The sequence below is a fragment of the Choloepus didactylus genome, chromosome 18 (assembly GCF_015220235.1).
Source record: "Choloepus didactylus isolate mChoDid1 chromosome 18, mChoDid1.pri, whole genome shotgun sequence".
Taxonomy (NCBI): Eukaryota; Metazoa; Chordata; class Mammalia; order Pilosa; family Megalonychidae; genus Choloepus; species Choloepus didactylus.
This window is the reverse complement of record NC_051324.1, coordinates 29615560-29632422: the sequence shown is the minus strand read 5'-3', so window position 1 is coordinate 29632422 and position 16863 is coordinate 29615560. Positions and strand designations below refer to the sequence as shown.

Sequence of the window (16863 nt, the reverse complement as noted above, 5' to 3'; positions counted from 1 at the left end):
ATGTAGCCAGTCATGGAGAAAAGCTGTGGGGAGGGGCCTTGGCCCCTTATCCAAGTCCAGCCACCATGGGGGACACAGCCCTGGTCACTTTTAACAGGAAATCAGCAGGCAGTGAAGATTAGACTGCATGGCTGTTAGCAAGCTTAGAACACAGGCAGTTCTGGGGGGCTGGGAGCCAGGTGTGGGATGATGGAAAAGGCCCCTCCCACCCAGGGATGGGTGACCTGGGGGAGTCACAGAGCCGCTCTGTGTCTTGGGTTTCCTTTTAGGACATGTGTGCTTTCCTGCCTCTGGCTGTCAGACTACTCAATATCCCCAACCTTGTCTGCCCCGGACCAGGCCCCATGCTAAGCTCATCACATGCATTATTTTCTTATACCCACTTTACAGATGAGAAAACTGAAGCTTGGAGAAGTTAAATAACTTGGCCTGGCCACATGGCCAATAAAGGGCAGAGCCCAAGATTGAAACCCAGACACCAAATATGTTAACTGTTAAGTAAATAGCCTCCCTGGACACAATCAGCCTTGCTCCCTGAAGGGCCCCCTCCCCTGTCCTGCTCAGAGTACCCTCCGCCATGAGAGCAGAGCCTGAGCCAATTCCTGGCACCCGTGTCCCATGGACCATGCCACCCACCCACTCACTGACTCCTGAGCCTTTGCAACTGCCTGACCTCCTGCCTCCCCAGCTGGACTGCACTTGCCATTTGGAATTAGCTAAGATTCTAGTATGTTAAGTAACTTGCCCCAGAAATTGGCTGAGCATGGATTCAAACTCAGGTCTCCCTGACTCTAAAACCTGTGGGTTTTTCTAGCAACCTCTAGTTTCTTTTACTATATCACCTTCCTCTGAGCAGTGAGGTGTGTGCTTTGCACTGTTTTCCCAAGAGCAGGATGGGTTTGCACTGGGCTTTTCCATATCCCTTTGTTTGCTCTCACTTGTGAGCTGAGGGACACTGGCCACAATGGGGGTGGGGGGGTGGGGAAGGGGTGGTGCGTGATTTTGGAGGGATGGCGTGCATCTCACCAGCTCACTTGGCTCTGCTGCCCACAGGAGGCAGCCTGGGTTGGCAGTGAAGACCGTGGCTTCTGTGGCCAGGCTGCCTGGGTCCAAGGCAGGGGGTTGTTGGCTCTGCCATGCAACAGCTGTGGGACGTTGTGCGATTCACTCACTCTCTTGGCCTCAGTTTCCTCATCTGTAAAATAAAAGTAATGAGAGTCCCTACCTCATAGAGTTGTGTGAAGATTAAATAGGCTGGAATATTAAGGCACTTTAACGGTAAATATACAGCAAATTTTATTTACTGTTTTTATTATACTAGTGGTAGTATCCCATTAAAACTCTTTTGCTGTATAACCCATCCTCATCCTTCACTTCAGGATGTAGAACTTTCTGCAACTGCTTTTGCCTCCCACACTCTGCCCATAACCCAGCCCAAGGATCCTGGAGAGAAGCTAAGTTCCTTAGGCTTATTTGCCAGGAAAGCTTATATCTCAGGGATGGCTAGGTTATTCATTCTGAATACGAGACAAAGACCTGAGCTGGCTTTGTATCTAACTGCATTGATTAAGCTGCACGTTAGCTGGGGGATAAAGCTTATTACAGAATAACTAGACTTTTGCTGAGCCGGGATGATAAATTCATTCTTAATGCACTGATAATAAAAAGAGGGTTTTTTTTCCTTCTGCGAGTTTCTAGAGGCTTTCAGGCTTTATTTGTGTTGAACAGCACCATCTAGAGGGCATCTGGAAGATCGCACTCTGGGTAGAGGCCATCACTTCTCTTTTAAAGGCACATCAGGACTTACACAATCCACAAGATGTTTAAAGTAGACACCCTGGCAGGCCAAATGTGTTTACAAAATGCCTGCCATTAGTTACTTGTTACCCTGGAAATGGCTTCCTTCTCTGATTGCTCGGCCCCACTGTATAGCTCAGTTTTTCCTAAGACTCTTGTATCAGATGTGACACAATGGCTCATGGAAACAGGATTTTTTTGTGTGTGTGAGCACCTAGTGTGTGATAAGTCCCCTGTGAGTGACACACTTACACTTTAAGATGCTAGTGTGGGAATAAGTACAATAAGGATGAGATGACTTATAAATAATGTAATCAGAGCAACCCAGATTCCCTGATGGCTATAGTCTTGGCAGAGCTTGATAGGATTCAGTGAAGGGAAAAATGGGGAGGGACTAACACTTCAGGAGTGTAGACCGTGCAGTCTAGACTTTACCTCATTTAAATGCTCCCTAGCACCCTGTGAGTTTAGATGTTTCCCATCTTACAGATGAGGATGTGGAGGCTCAGAGAGATTAACTAACTTGCCTGATGAGAAAGTTCAAAATCCAGAATTCTGATGCAAACCTGATTCTAAAACCCCTTCCATGATGCTGGGCTGCCTCTTGAGGAAGGAGAAGAAATTTATAGAGAGATCGGCACTTGAATTATCTCGGTGGTGGCAAATGTTTATCCCTGGGAGATGAATTTCATTTTTGGAAATAGTCAAAAATCTTTCTGTGCCAAGTCGTTCCATGGATAATGGGATTTGAGCCTTAAAACAAAGTGTGACTGCATAGTGAGAAAATTGGTTCTTTTTTCCCCCTATTTGCTGATAAACTGGCTGAGAGGCGTTTCTCAAGGCCTGGAAACAAGCAACGGCACGGGGACAAGGCCTGGCTGGTACAGGGACAACTGTGACAGGTGTTGTGTTCATTGTTGTATTGTCTCCAGTGTGTTTAGCATCCGTGTTTTTCTTTTTTATGCTCACACTTCTAATTCTGAGATGACAGCATGTTTCCAAAGTACCCACTGAGGATCTCCAAACTCTTTTCAATTCCTCCCAAGATCTCAAACAGGAGTAACTCATCTCCATTCGGAAATGAGACAAGCTGAGACAGGTGGCTGTCCCCACTAGGTAGTTCAGTGAGCCCGTGGTGATGCCAGTAGGACATTAAGGACACATAAGCATCTAATGGGCAGCCCTATCCTGTGTATTCACGAGGCAGCTCTGCCTCATGGAAATCACCGAAGCCTGAGCCAATGCAGAGAGGCGCTGAACCTGGGTGAAACCCACTGCTAGGAGGGGGTAGGAAGAAGATTGGGGCTTTTTATGAATTCATTTTCCCACTACACACACACACAAAGAGCACACACCACCCACATGCACATGTGCACACACATGCACACACATCACATACATGCACAAACACCCCATGTATATGTGCACATCACATACATGCACAAACACCCCGCATAGATGTGCGCATCACATACATGCACAAACACCCCACATACATGTGCGCATCACATACATGCACAAACACCCCACATACATGTGCGCATCACACACATGCACAAACATCCCACAGACATGTGCACATCACATACATGCACAAACACCCCACAGACATGTGCACGTCACATACATGAACAAACACCCCATGCATGCACACATATTCCACAGACACACCTCACACACATGCACATACACATACTCTTTTGTCAATGCCTACTTTAACTCCTACACATATTTTAGATCTCAGTTCAGACTTCATTCATTCATTCAGTCAGTCAGTCATTCTCCAACTGGTCTCCTGTGTTTTGCTCACATGGCTCCCTGTACTTTTCGTTCACAAAACTCATCAGATCATTAAGAAATGCTTCATTGTTAATCAGCTCTAATGTCTTACCACTCAACACTCCCAGAATGGCAACTGTCTGAAGGCAGACACTGCATCCTTGTGTTCTGTAGCATTTCCTGTGCCCAGAACATAAGGGACTTCAAAAAAACTTTGAGGTATAAGTGAAGGAGGCTAAGAAACAGGCAGAAACTTGGAAAAAGAGTCAGGACAATACATTATCCTAGAAAGCAAAGGGAGAGACGGGGGTGAGAAGGGAAGGTGTAAATGACAGCCATGCTGCAGAGATGCTGAGGAGGGTGAAGGCGGACGGGAAGCCATGCTCTTGGAGGGTTGAAGGTCACTGGTAACCTCTAGGAAGCAGTTTTGCCAGGATGAGGAGCACTGAAGGCTCATTCCACAGGGTTAAGGAAGTCTGTGGGTTGGGGACATGGAGTTGGTGCGGGGTAATAAAGCAGAATAGCATCAGCCAGGCAGTCAGAAGGCTGGGTTCTATTCCAACTCTGCCATGAACTTGCTTGCAGTACAGCTTTAAACCATGCTTTTTGTTTTTCTGGGACTCTGTTTCCCCATTTGTAAAGTGAGGAAGTTGCAGCAGTCTCTCAGCCAACAGAGCCTGTCTTTCCCCCCAACTATCCTTGCTATCCCTGTCCTTGTCTCATTTAGCCCTGTTGGGATTGCTTCCAATCCTTGGACATTATGCTGAGGTCACTCCATGGCTTTCTGAGTGCTGGTCTTCGGAAATGTTTCCCATGGATTCTCTGTCCTCTTAGATTAAACTGCCCAGAACTGTTCCATTGTCAAGGATTCCCACTAAATACCCATGAAAGATCCCAGGAACTGCATAGTCATTGAAAAAAAAGTTACTGTACCCAAGAAGATATAAAATTGCAGAACTGTCAGATGGCCAACCTGGCTGGAAGGGACTGGGAGATATCTGATCCAGGGATGATAAACATCACACACTGCTGCTTTCCTGCCCAATATCCAGTTTCCTCTTCTTTACTAACAGAACCTTAATTTTTTGAGGAGTAGAAATGGACCCAAATAAAATGCTTATGTGGACAAATTCCCATTCAGCTAGGGGTTGCCACGTCATGCAGCTCTACTCAATGAGACGTAAACAGAAATCTGCTAGGAATTCCTGGAAAATTGTTTGCTTTCCAGATACAGACATATCCTCATCCCCCTTCTCCTTCCTTCTTTTACTTCTTGCTTTAAAGTGGAGGTGGAGCAGCCAGCTTGCAGTGGGCCATGGGGACAGTAGCAATCAGAGCACTTTAGTGATCACTGCCAGCCGCCCCCACAGACACCCCAAGGCGGACATCACAAGGAATCCCCACACTCTCCTTAATGAGCCTAGACATCGCCTCCAAATCTCTTTCTACTCAGAGCTCCAAGCAGCCACTACCAATTGATCAAAGTTGGCCTTTGGATGAAACCACTTAGCCATCTCAATCTAACCCAACTTCTTCCCCTTGACCCATCATTTTGAATAAAAATATGAGGCTCAAGAGGGGAAAAAGTGTCCTACTCAAAATAATGGCATAGTGTCACAGTCAGATCTGGGAACAGATCTCCTAACTCATGATCGCCTGATGCGTGAGAAGAACATGAGTTTGGGAGCCAGAAAGTCCACAGTTCTTATTCTGACTGTACCATTTACTCACTGTGTGACATTGCAGATGTTACTTCACCTCTCTGAGCTTTAGTTTCCTTGGCTGTGAAATAGAGATGTTGCCACAGACCTCAGACGGTGGTGGTGAGGATGAAATGAATGGAAGAGGAATTGAAACTTAAAAGAGAGTTAGCACATCCTAATCTCTTCTCTTTTTTCTTCCCCTTTTCAGTCCAGTGCAATTTGCAGAGAGAAAGTAGCCAAAACTAGAGGAGAAACAGAACTGGGAAAAGAGAGGAAGAGATTGGTTTGATTTTTCTTGAAATGGATCATGTTCACTCCCAACCTGCCACCCCCATCTATGAATTTGTGGCTTTGCCAAAAGCTAGAAGAGCTAATTCCCTTCTCAGCTGGGCAGCAGGCTCCCTGCCTCTGAAGGTTTTAATGGCAAGCTGGGGTGTGAAAAGTTATTAGTTAGGAAAGAAATAGCTATTCCCTTATTGGTTTTGCTTTCCTTCTGACCACTCCATCCTCTAGAGTGTATGTGATCACAAAAGTAGTTAACTGTATGCTTAAAAAGAAAAGAATAAATTCTCAGGTTCATTTTCCTATGCAGTCTTATTAAAGTTAATTTTTTTTTAAAGATAGTCTGGCATAATGTGTTGGGAGTTTGAAGCATGGCTCTGCATGCAGCTAGATGACCTTAAGTATGTGACTTGTGCTCTCCTGCGTTTTCTCATCTGGGGATGATGATAGCATTAACCGTTTATCAAGCCCTTACTGTGTGCCATGTCCTATGCCAAACAGTTTACATGTCTTTTTCTTTTAATCCCTCTCCCCTCCTCACAACTTTATTAATTAGGAAGTTTTACTATCCAGTTTTCAACTGAAGAGGTTAAATAACTTCCGACAAGTCCACCCAGCTAGTTGCGTGGCTGAGCCTGGGATTCGAGCCCCAGCTCTCTGGACCTCCCTCATGAGGTAGGTTTTAAGGATTGAATGTGAAACATGGGTAGAGTGCCTGGTACATAGGTGGAGCCAAGAAACACTAGTTCCCTTTCTTTCTCCTTCTAAAATCCAGCTTCAGGTGGTCTAGACATGGACACATTTAAAGTGATCTGTACTGCCCATCTGACTGATAGCTCCCCAGAAACTTCACTCAGTTTGCAGAGACAGGAAAGAGCCCCCGCAGGCCTGCGCCGGAAGCTCCAACAAGCTCGGCATCGAAGCACTTTGAAAAATGCTAATGGAGGGTTCATGGGGCATCTCAGCTTGGATTTGATTTCTACCAGCAAGCACAGGCTCACAGAACATCGAAGCAAAGGAAGGAGAACTGAAATGGGAACAAGATATGCTATTTAGAAGTATAGTCAGAAAGAAAGAAAATTCGGGTGATTGTGGTGTGTGTGCACGTGAAAGGGGGTGTGCTGGAAAAGGGAGAACCCAGTGGCCTTCCCACACACATAGGGGTTGCACTTCACACTCTCCCGCTTACTGTGTGACCTTGGGCAAGTTATTTACCTCTCTGGTCCCCGGTTTCCACATCAGTAGGTTTGTGAATAGCAATAATTCTTTCACTCTCAGGGCTGATATTTACCTGGAATGCACTGGAAAGGATGAGCATCCCTTCTGAATGATCAGTACTCTGCCATGGCAGAAATTAAGTATTTTTACTCTTATTCTTGCTCCTAGAGTTGTTTGGGGACACAGCCCTGGACTCAAGTCCTGGCACATGGGGAGCAATAATTGTGACATCCCCCCAGTCCCTTCAGCAGCAGTGCTCCTGGGTAAAAGCTAATGCTCCTTTGTGCTAGAAGGTGCCTTGTCTAGGGATCTGGGGCCTTGTCAAAGACCTCAGAATTAACCTGTCTTCTGGAAGGCAAGTTCTGCTACTGTCCCAGGGGCAGGGAATTGAAAAGTCAACCCTGCAGGTTTAATCTGAAATGCATTAATGCTGTAAAGTATTTCACTTCTAACCAAGGAGAGCGATAAAGCTGTGAATACCCAGCAGATGCTGGTTTGGGGGAATTGCCATCTCCCCGGGCTTGATTACACAGAATTGGTTCCTGTTCAAGAGGCATCTGCTACAAGGGAGCCAGGCAGATTTACAACCTGGAAAACATGGTGGGGTGCCGGGGAAAGAAATTAGCACCATCACACAGTATTAAGAATAGCGAGTTTCTACTACATGCCCAGAATTGTCCTGGGTGCCTACTGTCAAATAGTAATACAACACTAACAGTTAACACCTAGCATACAGCGAGCCTCCACTTTGTGCCAGCCACTGGCTAGGTGCTGTCACCTTCTGCCTAATTTTTATGCCAACTGTGTAGGCAGCATTCATTTTACAGAGGAGGACACTCAGGCTCAGGAAAGTTGACAGTGACTCAGCTGAAATTGGAAGTCTTGTCTGCCTGACTCCAAAGGCTTGCTCTTAACTACTCCATGAATAAATCTTCCATTGCACTATATTTGGTGAAGAAAATAAGTGGGCTGAAGAAAGCTATTAAGTAGGGACTAGGGCATCTTATCTTTGTGTCTCCTACCCTACCAGAGAGCCCGGTGAGAAAAGAAGGTTGTGGGTGGCTGGACAAGTATGCAGTCTTGTACAGAATCTCAGCAAATCGGCCACTCCATTCCACACCTGAGACCCAAAAGGGGGAAATGACTTGCAAAAGGCCACAAAGCCAATTAGTGGGAGGGGTAGGGCTGAAACTTTGGCCTCCTGTTTCCCGGAAGTCTCTCTTCCTCTAGCAACCCTTTCCCCTGCCCACCATTTCTCTCAGTCGACTCACAGAAAAAAAAAAACAGACCCAAATCCAGGGTCTCTGATTTCATAGTGGATTATCTCTTCCTCCAACCCAAGTTTATTTATGTAGAAAGGAACCATAAATTCTTAATGTCTGTTGGTAGCCAAGGGTGGCAGATGATTTTCTGAAAGTCTATGCAAATATGTGTCTGTGTATGTGTGCATCTTTCTGGGATCCATAAATAAAGGGGTTCAGCTTCAAAAAGGAACAGCACCCACCAGGCATGGTTATTTTTTTCTGGGTTCCCTGGGCCCATTGCAGGCCCTGGGACAGTTAGATTTAATAAATATTGCTGCAGTTGAAGTGAAGTTCAAATCGACAGACAATACTAGCCTCTCTCAGAGGTAAAACAGTTAATTCTTTTATCTCTTCAGCTTGAGCTGGATTCAGGGCAAGAGAAGCAAAAGTAGATTTGTGGTGTAGATATCCTCTCTTCAAGTATCTGGCTTTGGGAGTCCTGGGATTCTAGATGACTTAAATAATGGAAACTGGAATTGTGCATTGTGCTTTAAAATTAACTGAGTCACTTTAAAAAAATGCATATGTACTCTTTACAATAAGGACTGCCTTTAGCTGTGTTTCCACTTCTCAGACACTCTATGCAGATGTTGCACTATTTGAGTTAATTAGAACTAAATCAGTGAGGCCATGGTTGGTTGGTCAGTTATCTCAAGATCAGTAAATGAAATCCATCGCCTATGGCAAACAGTTTACAATCTTAACTAAATTTTCAGAACAAATATTCAAATCAATGTAGTGTCTTAAAATAAATATTCAATCGACCTTAGAACTATTAAAATAAACCTTTCAATAAGACAGAAATACTTTTTGTCCTTTTGTAGTTTACAGACTTAGAAACTCATGACGACTTGAAATGCTGACTTGATATAAACTAAGTAGAGATTTGACTTAAACTTTATGGAAATTGGGATGTAGCTACCCTTAACCTTTTCTCTTAAATATTTATATGCAAGTTAATCAATTCAAGGGGAACTTGTATACTTGAAACGTGTGTCAATAGATTCTTAAAAATTCTCAGAATTCTTCCTTAAAAATACATCCCAGCTTCTGTTTAAAATTTGTATTTTTATGAAAGTTGATTAGCTTTGGGGCTTTTTTAATTCCCGCACTTAGTAGTTCATATGCAAACATATCCATGAAATCTGTTTGTCACCATATCTCGCACACACGCTAAGCTGAGAGGACTTGCTTGGATTAGAACATTTTAATGGTCTGATTAAACACATGAGCTCTGCAGCGCACGCAGAATATACTTCTGAGAGGCCTGGGAGAAGGGCCGGGACTGCGGCTCGCGCAGAGCCCTGAGTGAGTGCCGCCGGGGAGGCCGTGCCTGGCGTGTTAACAAACCACAGACAGAGAAGAAAACTGGGCTTTCAAACAGGAGCCTCGAAACCAAAGTCACGGGGGCAGATGTGCTCAACCCCATGGGCCGCTTCACGATCACGCTGCCCCTCAGGTGGATGACGCCACGCAGCCCACTCAAGGGTAAACAGCAGCAAGGATTTATTTTATTATTGATGGTCCATAATTATAAGCAGAGCCAGCTCGGCCTCCATGTAGTTGTGCTGTCTTTGTCAGATCTCTCTGTATAATTCTGGTTTATAAACTATCACAGCCAGTCGACTGATAAAAGAAGACGGGGCTGTGGTGCTGGGGAGGAGTGGGCACCTTATTAACACCCGAGATAGAGCCAAAACAGCAATAAAGCCCATACTTACTTCGGACTTTCATTTCAACATTTCCATCCTCTATAATAGAGTATTTTCAGACATCAAATTTTATCTAATCTGCAATAACTAAATGTGAAATGTTTACAACCTATGGAAGCTTTCATTATAAGTGCATGTATAAGGGAATAAAAGGGCAAGATTTTTTACTCTTTCTGCCAGGGAATCAAATTGGAAGCACAGACCCTAACTCCGAACATGGAGTCTCATTTGAACTAACAGTTATTTTTCTTCAGGTTTTACTGGGAACCACCACCCCACCCCACCCTACACCCCCACATGGCAAGTACATCTACATCAGAGCGGAGTGCTGCATTACCCAATGCAAAAGAGGTAGTCAGAAATGAGCAAAACCCTCAGGTGAGGGTATAGAAGGTGGAGGTTGAAATGTCTGACAGAGATTTCTTTGAAAAGCATTGCTCCGGCATCAAATCCCACAGCCCCCTCTCCTCCCCCGGCTCATGGAGGAGGCCTTAGCTGGTGCTGCTGAGTTTCACCTCAAGCCTAGCAAAAGGGGCTTCAAAGAGACCCCTTTGGAGAGTGCGATAGGTCTCTCTTGAGTCTGAGCCACCCACAATGGCGGGGCAAAGGACCTCTCCTGAACGGCCCCTGCCCAAGCAGCCAGGCTGTAGAGAAAAAGAGCAGCTCTGCTGGGGACAGCAGGCATGGCAGGGAGGGTCAGCAGGATTCGATGGGGAATGCATCGCCTTGTCAAAGAACTGTGCAGTGCGGTGGAGTTTGTGAAAGGGGGCTCCAAAGACCTCGCAAATGTACCTGAAGGGAAAAACCTACCTTGGAATATCCAGTAGCCTCAAGCTGAATCATGACAGTGTCAAATAAAAACGGCCATATCCTCAATCAGTTCTCCAAAAACTTACTCTCTTCTGGGAAGGGTCAGGGGTGATCAGGGACAGTGGAGAAAGCAACCCAACTGCCCAGCCACTTCCCGCTCCAGGATTCCAGCCTGAAGGTGCCCCGAGGGGACTGGCGAGAAGCTTGAAGTTCAGAGTTTTAAGAATTACAGGGGACTGGACATTTTATCAATGGAATCAGACCATTCTGAAACTAGAAGTGACCACGGGACTTTTGCTTTCCTGAAAGTAACGGGAAATTGAGGGACCTGTCTTAGAGATCATCTTTGGATGGGGAGAAAGGGTTGACAAGTAGGTTTGCCAGACAGTCCAGAGGGGAAGAAATAGTCATTTTGTAGTTGCATCCTATCAAGTTCCACTCTGCCAAAATCACAGTTATTTTGGGAGCAGGTATATGTGGGTGAAGGATTGGTATATGCTGACACCAGTGCTGGTTGATAACTGACTGATAGGCAGACATTTCATAAGTCAGGCATCAGAAGATGCCCAGGCTGATGACTCATGGGCAGAAGAGGGAAAAGTGAAGGTCAAAAGCAGTTGAAGGAAACGGGAGGAGAAAGGTCAGGCTTCGTTTCACGTACACACCTGCCGAGGCTCAGAGGATGCACGCTCCAGGACATTCCATTCTGGAAAGAAATGCTCTTCAGTGAGCAAAGGCTCGAGAACAGGCTAGAAGCCAGTCCCGAGGATGGATTTGATTCAGGAGAAAACCCACAGCACAGAAAGATAAGCAAAGTGGTTGCCAGGAAAAGGGCAGGGATGAAGGGGCTTGCTTAGGGGCTTAGGAGTATCAGTCAGAAAGAGACCAGGTAATGCTGCAGTAACAAACATCTAGGACATCTCGTTGACTTTAGATATGTCTGCCACAGGCTGGCTGGAGGTTCTGCTCTGTGTCACTCTCACTCTGGGGCCCAGCATGAAGGAGCAGCTATCTGAAGCATGCTTTGTCACAGTGGCAGAGAGAGGAGAGAATGTGGTTCATTGCACACTGGTTACTAAACCTTCTGCCCAGCAGTGCCTCGCTTTACCTCTGCTTACCTTTCTTTGGCCAAAGCAATTGACCACACCTGAGTCCAACAGAATGGAGGAGAATAACCCTTCTCTACCTCTAGTGAAAAATAATGCAGTCGAACACTCAGAGGGAGAGACACCTAAGGAGATGTCAGCCCCTCCAGCACAGGTGTGGAGGGTCGCCAGCAACAGCACAACTCACACAGGCTCTGGTGGAAAGACATTTGCTCACCTCGAGAAGAGACAGAGCAAGGTCAGCTTCATTTGTGGGCTCCAGATGCCCCAGCTCTGGATGCCCCCAGCCAGAGGGTCTTGATCTGTGGTTGTCACAGGGAGATGTTCTATGTTCAGCACCCATCTCCTGTGTTCATGGGCTGCGCAGTGGAGGAACCCCCCTTTCTCCCTACCAGGGAGAGATGGACTACTGGGTGTGAGCTGGAGGTCAGACAGATAGATCACTAGAGTGTGAGCTGGATGTCGTAAAACATGCCCACCAGAATCAGACTCTTTCCGGTGAATGTCTACATGTGCTCAGGACAATAGGGGAAGGAATGAACCAGCAGTTGCCTTATCAACTAGGGGATTCTGTTTTATCCTGCCGGGCAGACACACCTGGTCCTGAGCACAGGATGTGTTTGTGGGTCCGAGGGAAAGGCACCAGGCCAAGCTAGAACTGTCCCCAAACATGGTCCACCCCCTGACTTTTCCTGGAACCCAACAGACAAACGTCTTGATATGTCCATCATCTGTTTCAGTTGGTGAGCTGCATGCCAGGGGCATGATACAGAGCGTCAATTGTGTGCTATATTTTTCTCAAGTCTTTAGGCAACATTTGATGATGGCAACTAATAGGATAAGCCCGAGCAGGGTGATCAGGCTATCCCCCACCCACCCACCCCCCATTGCCTAACCCAAGCCAGCTAAATAGGGTGAAGGGCTGTATGTTTCCAATCTTGTGGAGGACTTGAACGGCATTAAAAAAAAAAAAATGTTCTCTATGTTACAACATGTCCAGATTTATTTATATAAAAGCAACATTTCTCTGCTAGCATAGCACATGCACCCCCAGTGTGTGCCTTCAGCATGTTCAGCACTCTACAGTTTTGGAGGGCAATGGCTGCAGGTCAGTGGTTCCAAGGAATCAAACCATGCTATTTGGTTACAATAGTCATTAGGAACCTCTTCCAGGTTTTCAATACAGAGGGAGAATACATTCATTCATACAATACATACAATTCATATAATACATGCCATACATAGCATACATTCATGTTCCCAATACAGAGAGAGAAGTTCTCCTCCAAGTTTGGGGTACTCCCTATAGGGAGCCTTGGGCTTTGTAAGAGGTCTTCCATGTTCAGTGGAGTTGACCATACTTGTCTATAGAGTGGTTTCCATTCGACACTAGGTCATCCATCCAGCAGGCTGGTGTGGTCCACCATGTTGACAGTTTGGCTGGAGTGATGTGGAGGGATGGCCCATCATCTCAACTCAAATGCTGACAGGCCAACAGTTGGTCTGGTTGGTAGCTCCAACGAAAACCTCTATCATGGAGACCCATCGAGTCGCAGGGTTGTCTATCACTGTGAGATAGCCTGGGAAGAGAAAGAAACAATATTACTCAACCCCAACCCATTCCCTTACCTCCTGGGGAGGAGGGAGGGTGGCGAGATGCTCTAACCCAACAGCTTGAGGTGAAGATTGCCCAGGTATGGCCACCCAGGCTGTCTGTCCAAGCCCCAAAGCCACAATTTCTGTGGTGACCCTTTGTCCCACAGAATGTTGCTTAACCCAGACTTCAACCCCAATCATCCAGTGCGGGGAGGGAAGTCACATCCTGAACAAATGTGACATAGTCTATAATGTCGCACACCTGTACTGAAGGGTTGGGAGTCCCAGACGGAACCAGAGGAACCCTGGTGCCTCAGTATTCTGTCACCCTGGCCCCCATTCCCATGGAGTCCCACAAGAGGGTGGCACCTGAGGATAGCAACACTCCAGGATGGAATCGGGGCCCTTGCCTAAAAGCAGTTGGGAGTACTGAGCTTGGGGTTCCTCAGGTACAGCCTAATCAGGCACCTGCCTGATCCTCCACCCTCTCCAAACTCAGCATTTCCTAACATGCACCGCAGTGCTATGTTTCCCTTCCACTGGAGTCTAGTATTTAATGTTTAGATAGCTTTAGTTAGAGTGGGGTTCCACCTAGTAAATTGTCCTTCCTGATGGCCTTTGCAAAGTTGTTGTTTGAATCTTCCATTCCAATGTTCTATTGCCCCATTTGCTTGGGGGTGATAGGAAGCATGAAAGGTCTGCCTTATCCCACTGCTGGGTCACATGTGCTGTAAGTGAGGTACCTGGATCTGACTGAAGCCTGGAATGGTATCCAAACACATGGCACAGGTGTTTCTCCAAGGCTGCACTGGTGGTCCTGGCAGTGAGACGCCTCTGGAACCATGACTAGGGGGCAGCAGTCGCATGTGGCTGAGCTGCCACACTGATGTGGGGCCTAAGCCCCAGACACTTAGCTTCACCACGTAGCCTGGCCTGAGCTCATTGGCAGGAGTCATGTGACTGTGCTGCATCTTTGCTTCTGCTTCCTCCACATGAGTACTTGTGATTTGTTCCACTTGTGCATCTGAAGTCAGCTTCATGTCCCATTCAGTGGTGGATCCAGCAGGTGTCTGTCACAACCTATGGGGCACATGCTTGGTCAGCGCGGGAATTCCATTTATGTTCTGCTGCAAATGGCCCTTTGCCATGGGTGTCAACATGGGTGGCAAATAGATCACCTTCCCAGCTTGCAAGCTGTGGTTACAGCCCCTGTCCTCTTATGGGAAACCTTTAGGGGAGACTCTAATAGTCCAATCATTGATTTACCAGTTGCTGGACCATATGGCTAGCCACTTTGCAATGACCCAGGAGTCTGTAAATCTGTAGCAGGAAGTTGTGGATGGAGTGGCCTGCACAACCATCACCACTGCATGGAGTTCAGCCCATTGGGCAGGATGCCCTCATACAATCTTAGCCAGTAGATGGCCATCCTTGAGACAGATGGCCACAGTAGCCCAATGGACTCCATCAGCCTTAAGTTTTGCAGATCCATCTGTGAACCAAGTCATACCATCAGCCAGAACATCTTCAAACCAGGGCCCGCCTTAGCCAAGGAGAAGCCCCTGTGGGTCATTCAGCCCTTTCTAGCTCGTGGATTCAGCTGACTCCCTGAGGCCCTGGTCCAGCTCCCTCTTGGATATACCATTTCCAATTTGTGATGGAGCTTTGCCAAGCCTGTCCTACTTTATCAGTAGGATTTGTAAGTGCCCATGTGAAGGTGGTCAGTTCTGGTCTTAGGGTCACATACGATGCGTTAGTGGAACAGCTTCCCAGTCCCCATGTGGCTGCACTGCCTGCAGTGGACACAGGCGGCACCTCAGCATTTAATCTGTGGTCATCTGTCGTCAGGCTCCAGGCTCCTGGGGGTTCTGTACTGGCCAGACTGGGCTGTTAAACAGTGACAGGGTGGTTCTCAACACACCTGCCACCAGCAAGTCCTGTACCAACAAAGCAATGTCCTTTCCCTGCCTGAGGGGCGGCACCACTTTTGTTGAACAATCCCACTAGGGTCTGGCAACTGGTGGGGAGAGCCGTTGAGGGGGAAGTGGACAGTTATGGCTCGAATTTTTCATAAGCACAGCAGGTAGCCAACATGTCAATTCTCATAATGCACTCGGCAATGGGAACCATGATCATGACACCCGAAATGGTCCTAAGGGCCCTACTCACACAAGCATGTGCACACTTGTCTGCCATGGGTCACTGTGTCCACCCCAAAGCCCCCCAGTGCCCCTCTGGAGGCCTGGGATTACTGTCACGTGGGGATCTGTATCTAAGAGCCCCGTGAAGGTCTGAATCCCCTCCTTTAACTTTTCTATGCCAACAGGAGCATAGGGCCGCTGATCCCTGGTGGGGACCCAGAGACCTTGGCCCCACCCCAATCATTCTTCTTAAGGGGAATAAGGTTGGGATCCAGACGAGGGGTACCATCCTCCCTCTCCACCATATTAGGCTGAAGTCCCTCCCTGAGAACCTGGCAGGCACCTGGCCAGACCACACCTGCGACAGGCTCCTTCGTGGTCTCTCCTGCAGCCCTGGTGCCCAACCAGAGCAGGGAGGGGGCCCAGCCCGGAGGACCCCAGAGTCCCCACAGAACTGCTTCCTGCAGCCAGCAGTCTCCACTCCCCCAAAAAGGGCCTGTTTCCCATTGAGACCACCAGGACATTCAACCCAAATATTGCTCGGTTCCTTTGGGGGGTTTAACAGCACAACTAAATGGGGATACAAAGTCCATCCTACAAACTCTATGAAATTGTGACATCTTAGGATAGTGCATTCACGGGGTAGTGTATGGAGCAGGGGGAATGTGATGGAAAGATCAGACACCTGGTTGGAGAGAAAGAGGGAGAGAAAAAGGAAGCTAAAGTGTCATGATTTGGATTTAGATTAGACATGAGAAATACACATACCTGGTACACATCTGTCCATGTGTGTCTAGATCAGGATCTAAGAGCAGATACTTAAATATCCCTTTCAGTCCAAAAATACCACCACATAGCACAAAACTCAGCCCCTTAACCAAACATTTTAGGAGGAACCTCTTCTTGCTCACATTCATACATCTGTTTTACAAAGTCAGGTCCTTGGGGTGCCCACTCTTAAATTTTGTGGGACTCAAGCAAGAGAATACATGGAGGCCCAAAGACTACAAGTCTAAATATTCAGGAGATAAAAATCAAGCCTCCCCCAAATAAATAAAATATTTTCTATTCTCTTACCTTAAAGAATATACATTCATTATCACACACCCACACACACACACACAGTTTCCACATGGTTTTTATATAAAGTCAGCAAAATATCAAGGACTACTGAATTTGATTTTTATTGGACGTGTCTGAGTATTCTGTTGATGACCCAGTGATGTTCAGATGAGTAATAAAATGAAAACATACATTATTTATTCCATAAAATTCATTTTTCCTGCTTTCATTTCAGCAATATCACTAATTGTGTTGTTATATTCAATATTTTCACATAATATATGTTCTATTGAAAGTCATGCCAAATTAGACAACTTCTCTTGAGTTGTAATTCGCAGTTTTTAAATTAATTC

General features: G+C 46.6%; 1 protein-coding gene across 1 annotated transcript in view; it reads left to right on the top strand.

Moving 5' to 3' along the window:
* ASIC2 (acid sensing ion channel subunit 2) overlaps positions 1–16863 on the top strand; it is a 1088307-nt gene that overhangs the window by 353903 nt on the left and 717541 nt on the right. The window lies entirely within an intron of this gene.